The following is an 8,973-nucleotide window of genomic DNA, read 5'->3' on the forward strand; positions in this document are numbered from 1 at the left end:
GGGGATGGAGGCTTCTAGGGGCGGTGTCAGGGATTTGGGTGGGGCGGGGTCTTGGCCAAGGCAAGTCATCCTTAAGTGGTCCCTGGGTGATGGAGTGTAGGGGGCGGGGAAGGGAGCGAGACCGGGTGTGGGGCTTTGGGGACAGTCCTGGCCTCTGGGGCCTCCTAGGGGCTGTATGAACTGGGTCAAGGCAGAGTTGGCCCCTTGGCGAGGGCGAATCTGGATTCACCGATTACCGGGGAGGGGAGGGACATTTCCGGGTACAGCGGTAGGGTTTAGGGGGAGAAGGAAATGGGGTCTTAGGAGTGCCAGTCTGGACTCTAGGACCTAAATACGTGAGGGGAGGACCTGGCGAGGAGGGTCTCAGTGCCCTCCGTCCCCTGCTCACCTGCCCAAACGTTGGGCAGCCAGGCTCACAGCCCTTTCTATTTGCGAGGGAGAGGCCTGCTGGGCCACAGGTGATGTCTGCTTCACAGGTGGTAAACCTGGGGATAGAGTTGAGAGAAGAGGGTGGACAGCAGCTCTCCAGTCATTCTGGAGCAAGTTCGATTCTCCATGGCCCCGCCCATGTCTGCTCCCTGGCCTCTGTGGGGCCCAGACCCCAGCTCCGAGGAGCACCCTCCTACAAGCTAGTGTCCACCACACCCCTTCTATCTGTTCTGCCCACCCATGCCCTGGGCCCCAGTCACAACGGGCCCACCCCCTGAAGACCTAGCACCACACCCTCCAACTCCTCCATAGGGTCGCTATGAGCAGGCATCGCGACTCAACAGCATGGAGTTTGAGTTCAAGCAAAAGGCCCCGCCCCCTAAGCATCCAGGAGGCCCATACAGGTCCCACTTCCACACGGCCCTTCAGCTCAGGGCTCCGCCCCTTTCTGTTTAAACCTGAAACCTGCATTCTAGCTCTCCCACCGAGCTAGCTAGCTGCACACCTGGCCCTAGGCCCACCTGAACCCCTTCCTACCAGTTGTCACAAAGATCCGAGCAGAGTGACCGGCGGAAGCGACTCTGGAGGGCACGCTGGAGGTGTGCTTGGAAGGACTCACACCTGAATTGGGAGAGGGAGGAGGTCGGGATGGGTAAAGGGCTCTGGCTGGGACATCTAAAGCAAAGAACTCAAGGACATGCCAGAGGAGGCTGGACTCACCTGGGACTCAGCACCCCACAGCCAGACCCCTCTGGTGTGTCCATCTTGCTGGGGCAACAGGGCCCTGGTGAGAGAAAGGGAGACCACCGAGCAGGGTGTTGGGTCCTGGGTTGGGAAACCAAGGCCTGGGGTGGGGAGGGGGTGGAAGTCCCTTGAGCAGGGGAGCCTCATTCTACATCCATTCTCCCAAACACAAAAGTTAAGTAAAACCACTTTGTTTGGTATACAAATGCCACTCCAAAGGATGGTGACCATTGTGTAACAATCCACTGTGTCCGGTAGGGACATCAATGTGCATATGCTTAATCTTCTCAACACCCTATGAGGGAGGCTTGCGATTTCTCCTCTTTAATGGGCTTTATGAGGCTCAGGGAAGTTAAGTTAGTTTCCCAGGGTCCCAAAGCTAGGAAGTGGCAGAGATTGGATTTGAAATGTGGTGACCTGGCTCAAGAGTCGTCAATCTTACTGACCACCCTTCAGAATGGGCCCATGCTGCCCTTCCTGGTGACCACTCCAGGCCCCTTTCAGAGGAAATACTGGACTTGCTATGGTGGGCTAAGAGTTAGACCGGGTCTGAGACACTCACCTGCCAGGTGCAGCTGGCCTTTTTCCAGATTGGCTGTCAGCCCTTGATGTCCCCAAGGCCTAGCTTGGATCAGTAGGCGGCTCCCTCCACAAGCCCCCAGCAGGGCACATGCCACAGTCAGTTGAAGAGGCCAGGTCAGGCTATTGAGTCTCCTGCAGGCCATGTCCACCTGAGATAACAGCCAGCAGGGGTGGGGGTGGGGTGGGGTAGGGAGGGATTAAGCTGTCTCTTCCTGGGCGCTCATTGGCACCCTCCCAGTGCACTGCCAGGAGAAAATGCCAGGCGGGGTAGAGCCCACAAAGCTCATTAGGAGACAACACAGTGGCTGGGGGGCCTTCAAATCCCTGGGGACACCAGTGTCTCCCTCTGCCCCAGGAACTCCTCACTTATCCACTCCATCCCTTCAGACCAGGCCACCTCATCCCTCACTCCCTTGCTTAGATCATAGTGCCCAATGCCCCTCAGACCCAACGGGGGTCCAAGAGACCTCCCTGGCCCTTCCAATGCCGCCCCCTTCCCCCCTCCAGTAATTCCTCCCTCATCTCTACCCAACCTCCTCCCTCTCTCTGGACTCCCATCAGGCCCTCTCTGGGTCACCTTCTCAGCCCACAATCGGCTTAAGGACTGCCACGCACAGTTGGGCCTTTGGGGCCAAGCTTGACTGTCAGGGTCTGGGTTCTGCCACGGGGGTCCAAAAGCCCCATAAGCAGTGGAAGTTGGGGGTCCATAGAGACATGGAAATTCCCCTCCTTGCCCCACCCCTCCCCAAGCCGGCCCTCACCTGTTAAGAAACTGAGTTCTGAAGGCTGCTGAGACACCTCAGGGTGGAGTCCAGGAAATACTGACAGGCTAGGGGGCGTGGCTTGTTGCAGGGGGCTGAACTTCCTATTGTTCTGCCCCTCCTCCAGCTGAAAAAAGCCCAGGGACAAGCGTGTCTGTAATTGTGTTTTCACCTTTATGTGATACTGGAAGGGGTTCTGATAATTAACATTGGGCTGCTAACAGAAAGGCTGGTGGTTCAAAACTCGGGAGAAGTATGAAACAGTTTGCTTCTGTAAAGACTGACAGCCTCGGAAACGCTAGAGAGCAAACTGCGCTCCTGTGGAACTTAGTCTGTCCTTATAGGAGCTCTGAGTCAGAATCAACTCACTCACAGTGGGTGATGTTTGGGTTGTGGCCTAAGCTCTATACATGTTCCGAATGTGTGTGCACGCATGTATGCTCGGTGAGGGTGCAATTGTGTGGTGTAGGTGTGTTTGGTGCACCTGTGGGTCTCTTGGTTGTGTGGCTATGTCTTTGTGTTGCACATGTATATATGACTGTTGGGTGAGTTATGGTTACATGTGTCTTTTAGTTGGGTGATTAGGTATGTGCTCAGAATCTAGGTAAAGGGACGTGTTATATGTCCCAAGTTAAGTGTGTACAATTGAGGAAGAATCAGAAAATGAACAGGGGGAGGAAATGTAAGATCAGTGTGAGTGACCCTGTGGACATGTTGTGCGTAAGTCAATGGATAAAGGTTGATCATGAGTGAACAGGGGATTGTGGTCAGGTGCTGAACAGAACAGGGTGTGTGTGTGTGAGTGTGTGTGACCACCTGCAGTTTCTGTAAATATGTGTTCCTTGTGAATGTCCCCTCAGTCCACCTACTCATTCAGTAAACGTTTGTTGAACAACGACTGTGTGCCTCGCTCAGGATGCGTGCAGCAGGGAACAAAACACAGAAAGATGAGCCCTCCACGAGCTGATGGCGAGGGAGTCAGACAAGAAAGACAGACAGGCCTGTGAGATGCGGGGATGTGTGTGCGCCCACATGTTGTGTTGGAGGAATATGTCTGTGTGTAAAGTAGGGTTTGTCTGGGTGCAGCTGGGTGTCTTTTGGTTTTGGAACTCTATGTGTTCATGTTTGTCGAGTGTGCTTGCTTTTATGCCTGTGTGTCTTGTCTGTGTCTGCATGTGTTGAGTGTGTATTTGTATGTATGTGTTTACTAAGCATGTATGTGTCTGTGGGAGGTTGCGTGTTTGTGGAGTATGAGGGTTTTTTTATTCAAACTGTTTTATTGACATATAATTCACATATACAGTTCAATGTATGTATATGTTTCTGTGTGTTTGCTGAATGTGTTTACATTTATGTTTTCAGAGTATGGGTACATGGAGCTGTTTGTTGGTGTGTATTTGTTTGTGTGTGAGCCTGTGTTTTTGAGTATGTTGTTTGTATGTTTGTGTGCCCATGCTTCCTGTGTGGGTGCATGTATAGATTGTCACCATGAGTCTGTATCCTTGCCACTAGGGTAGGGCAGGGTTTCTGCCTCTTTCTTTAACTGCTGTACTCCCAGAACCCAGAAAGCTACCTTGCGCATGTTAAATGAAAAAGGAACAAACTCCATGTTATTGAGTCAATTCTGATTCATAGCAACCTTATAGAACAGAGTTGAACTGCCTCGATGAGGTTCTGAGACTGTAACTCTATACAGGAGTCGAAAAACTCTTATTTTTACCATGGTTTCATACTGCTAACCCTGTGATTAGCAACCCAATGCGTGCCCAACCGTGCCACCAGGATTCTGGCAGATGTAGAGTGCTAAATATGTGTTGAATAAATGGAAGAATCGGGAGCTGCTGTCTCCTGACATCTCTCTAAGCCTTCAGTGAAGTGCTAGAGGCCCAGCCTTCATAGTCTGGTCCACCGTGTGGGTGGTCCAAGGCACTCGTGGGTAGACCACTCCAACCTCAGGGCTGTAGCTCCTAAAACCTTCCCCCTCACCCCCACCCCCGCGGCTCAGGTCTCCCTCTCCCCAAACTCGCATTTCAGCACCACGGACAAGAGTGCGCAGGATCAGCACCAGGGAGAGCTCCTGTGGCCGCCGACGTGAGCCGAAGGCAAGAGGCCGCAAACCCGGACCACGGACGTAGGTGAAAGAGATGAATTCAGGAAGAAAGCACCACAGATGTTCTGACAGAGACAGAGAGAAAGAGAGACACCGACAGAGACAACTCAGGCAAAGGCACATGAGGGCAGATACGGAGATGGACTTGGACGCACCACAGAGACACACAGACAGGTCCTCGCCTTCGCTCCCGTCCCCCTCCCCCCCACTGTCAGCTAGCAGGGAGCCTCCTGCCCAGTGAACATACCCTCAAGGGCCTGGGGCCAGCTAGGGGCTGGAACCCCTGGGAAGCACCTCCCTACCCTGCTCCCTAAAGCAAAGACCTGGCGTGGGAGGTGTCCCATAGTCTCCTCTCTGAGCTGGGAGGCACGCCTGCCTTTAGCTATCCCTCTCCCCAAGGGCTCCTGTGAAGATGGCCGGCCTGGCCTGGCCGCAGGGTGCTGGCTGAAGGGTGCCCTAGAAGTGCTCTGCTTTAGAAAGGCTGGGCGGTTGTGGGGGAGGGGTTGTGTATTCTGTAACAATTTTCCCGCAGGCATGTCCCCAAAGGAATACTTCCAAGATCTTTCCCATAAGAACGGGTTTCCCCATGGACAATGTCATTCTGAAGACTCTTCTTGAGATGTAGGGGGCGGGGGTCTCTGGTGGAAGACATCTCCCACTGAGAATACGGATTTTAGGTGAGAGTGTCCCTCATGGGGATGTTGAAATGTCACTTGGGGTGGAGGCGTGTTTCTCGACCAGATGGCTTTTCTTGGGCTGGGGAGGGGGCGGGTTTTAAGGGAAGAGCCCTCTCTCTCACGGACCACCTGCCATAGAAATGATTTTCAGGGTCTGAGGAGGGACCTCTCTGGAGACTATGTCCCCGGAGGAATGTGGCCACCTGGAGGAGGTGTCACAGAGGGAATGGCTCGCAGTGGGAACGTCTGCCCCGGAGAATTTCTGGGGAGGGGGGTCGACTCAGCAGAGTGTCTCCTCCGCTAACGTGCCTCCTGGAGGGGAAGGGTCTGCCCGCTGGGTCTCCTCGGGTGGCCTGGCTCCCTCGGGGATCCCTGGAGGCCCCTCCCCCCCGGCGGGTGCGGGCAGCCTTGGCCAAGGCCAGGCTCGGGCGCCAAGACGCAGTGACGGCGCCGGGCCCGCCCCGCTTCGCTCCGCCCCCGCCCCCGAGCCGCTGCCACCGCCGCCGCCGCCGCCGCGGTCCCCGCGGCTCCGCACTCCCGCCCTCCCCCCTCCTCCCGCCGCCGCCGCCTCATCCCTCCGCCCTCCCCGGGGCCACCGCCGCCGCCGCCGCCGCCATGGATGATTCTGGTCTGATCCGCCGCCGGAGGCTGCAGGTACGCGGCGTTGCCCGCCCGGGGGAGGCGAAGGGGTCGGCGCCCCAGGGTGGAGCTCGGCGGGGGCCGCCAAACTTGCACCGGGGTCGGCCCCGGCGACCCCGCCCGCGGCCTCCGGACGCTGCCCGCTGGGAACGCGGTGGCCACGCGTGTCCCGCCGCGCTGGGGACCCCGCCCCTCAGGCGCCGCCCGGGGCTCCCAGGAGCAGGCTGGCGGCGGGGGGTGGGGGGGCGTGCAGCCAGGAGCGCTCTCCTGGAGGATCGCTGGAGGGGCCAGCAGGCCGCCGGAGGGGGGCGGGCGAAGGGTCTGGGGCCAGAGTCCGAGCCTGGAGCCCACCTGGGCTGGGAGGGGGGCCTTGCAAAGTTATTGCCCCAGGGCTCGGGCTCGCGCCCCTCGGGGCCACTGGCGCCGCCGCAGCCGTAAACATGTTTGTGCGGCAACCTCGCCCCTCACCACCTCCGAAACCCCTCTCCCAGGTTTCGGAACCTCCTTTGGCCCCTATGCATCCTGCTCTTGCAAAATCCCCCCCCCCACATTCTCCCCTACTGCCCTAATTGGACCGGCACCTAGACAGCCTCCTCACCCTTCCTTCCACCCCCGTCCCACCCCGTCCCACCACCCCGCAGTGATCCTCAAGTCCGGCCCAGCTTGTGGGTGGGCGGAAGCGATTTTAAGCTCCTTGCAGCCTTAAAATATGCTGGACGCCGTTGCGCAGGCGCGGGTGGCGTGGGTCCACTGCACAGAGTGAGAAACTGAGGCTTGTTTTGGAGTGTGGGAAAGCTGGGCAAACCTGGGCGTCAAGCGCTCCACCTCAGGCTGGGTGGGGTTTCTGAAGCTGAGTAGGGGGGTCTTCTGCTCCTGTCTTCAGCGGGAGTTTCAGAGGGTTAGTGTGTGTGTGTGTGTGTGTGTGTGTGTGTGTGTGTGTGTGTGTGTGTGTGTGTGAGAAATGTTGACCTCCAAGTCACTCTCATAGGGGAATTTGGGCCAGGTTTCTCAAGGAGGCCAGCAGCGGCTCAAGTACTTCGGACCTTTCTCTATCCCAGCCTCAAGTTCTGTATCAGATAAAGCCAAGCTTAAGCACAATCTCAGGCTGAGTGGGGAGGGGAGGGGACGCAGGCCCTTACTCAGTGGGCCTTGTCCATCTCTCAACTCCTCCAATTCAACATCCTGTAATCGGAGAGGACTCAAGCTCCCATAACGGCGAGTTTAGCAAGAAAGATGAGGTCAGACTTCAGAAAGGACTTCCCAGGCAGCCTGGATGACGTTGGAGCCAAGCATGAGTTGGAAAGCCTGTTTGCTTTCAAACAGTCCAGATGGCTTCTTCTCAGCGCCTGGGCCCTCTCAGGTCCTCCTTGGGATTCCCTCCCCCCAGGCTGGGCTGGAAGGAGGAGGAGGAGAAAGTGTTCTTGGAAAAGGGAGGGAGTTGCGGCAAAACTCTTTACCGCAGCAACCTGACCGGTCCGTGCCGTCGGGTCCTGAGAAAAGGGCGTAAAGGGGCGGGGCATGCATGGGGTGTATTCCCGCCTTCCAGGTCGGTGCCTACTCCCATTGGCTCAACGCCACTTGAGGGTTCTCCCCACCCCTTCTCTCACTCCCCCGCCCAGATCCAGAAAGCAGGGCCGCACCTCTAGACCTGGATCTCTGAAGATGTGTGTTTTTTTGTTTGTTTGCGGTGGTGGGGCAGTCCAGACCTTTCTCTGTATATACCTTACTTACGTCTTGTCTAACAACTCTGCTCAATTTTTCCCTTCTGGCAAAGTTAACCATTTCGCTCCTGCGTACACTCAGTTCCACTACTCTGGAGCGCCCAGTAGGCCCAGTGCTTGGGGTTTATAAAAAACATAGAATGGGGAAGTTCAACCGCACTTCTGCTTTGCCGTCCCTTAATAATGGGAAAAAGCAAGAGAAATCCGCTATGGTAGAGAGTCTCAGAGTTGGAGATAGAAGTGGGGTCTGTCTACACTGACGCCAGGATTTCGTGTTCTTGACCGCTCCAGTCTGCTTCTTTCCTCCATCCTAGAATGTATGGAGACTCATTCCAGCAGATGGGGCGGAGTTTAATAAAGACTTCTTTAAGCGACGCTTAAGGGTCCCCCAGGGCTAACTCTTGAAGGTACTGGTGTCCGGAACTATGTGCCCTGAAAATCTTAGCAGAATACCCATGTCTGTCCGGAGTCCTGGACTCCTTGCCCAGAAAATCCAGGCCTTGATTTTTCTTGGACCATTGCGGACATTGGACTAGTCTGGCCTCATTCACACCGATTCTGCAAAAATGGGAGGAAAACCTGGTGCGGATTGTTAGGCACCCATGACTCGGAAGGGCAAGGCTGAGGACAGGGACCATTTGTCCTTTAACACTCCCCATTCATCTGTTCTCTGTACATGGTAGGAGAAAGTCTTTCTGGAGTTGACACCCACCTCCTGTCCTGTAAGCATGTCTATTAAGGGTAACTCCTGTTCCTTTGATATAATATGCTTGGAGCAATTAGGAAGTGCTGGGCACCCTACTGAGAGGGTTGCCCGAGGAGGGAGGAGGCCTCATATCACAGAATCCTCTTTAGGAGGTATGAACAATTGGAAGGTCATTTGTCAAGGTCACGAGGGGACAGGGCTGGGGTTTGAACCCCGGGCTTGCTGTTTTCAGAGATCCTATGAAGGATCTGGTTGGAGCATTCCACAAAATGCTTTTTGGAACTTTCACGGAATCTTTCTGGCTGCAGGCCTGTCTAGCCACCTTCTTTTCACCCCAGCCTGGCGAGACAAGACAGGCTACAAGGTCCTGTCATCTATCTCCAAGTCTCTTCTTGGAAAAGGCTCTCCAACTCAGTGACCCTAGAGGACAGAATGCAGGAGCTGTCCCTGTGGGTTTCAGAGGCCGCTAGTCTTGACAGGAGCTGAAAGCCACATCTTTCTCCTCTGGAGTGGCTGGTGGTTTTAACTACTGACCTTGAGGTTAGCAGCCCAACATGTAACCCACTACACCACCCACTCTGGGCTCCTGGGAATAACTTCCCGA

Source organism: Tenrec ecaudatus, chromosome 1, assembly GCF_050624435.1.
Source record: "Tenrec ecaudatus isolate mTenEca1 chromosome 1, mTenEca1.hap1, whole genome shotgun sequence".
NCBI classification, from domain to species: domain Eukaryota; kingdom Metazoa; phylum Chordata; class Mammalia; order Afrosoricida; family Tenrecidae; genus Tenrec; species Tenrec ecaudatus.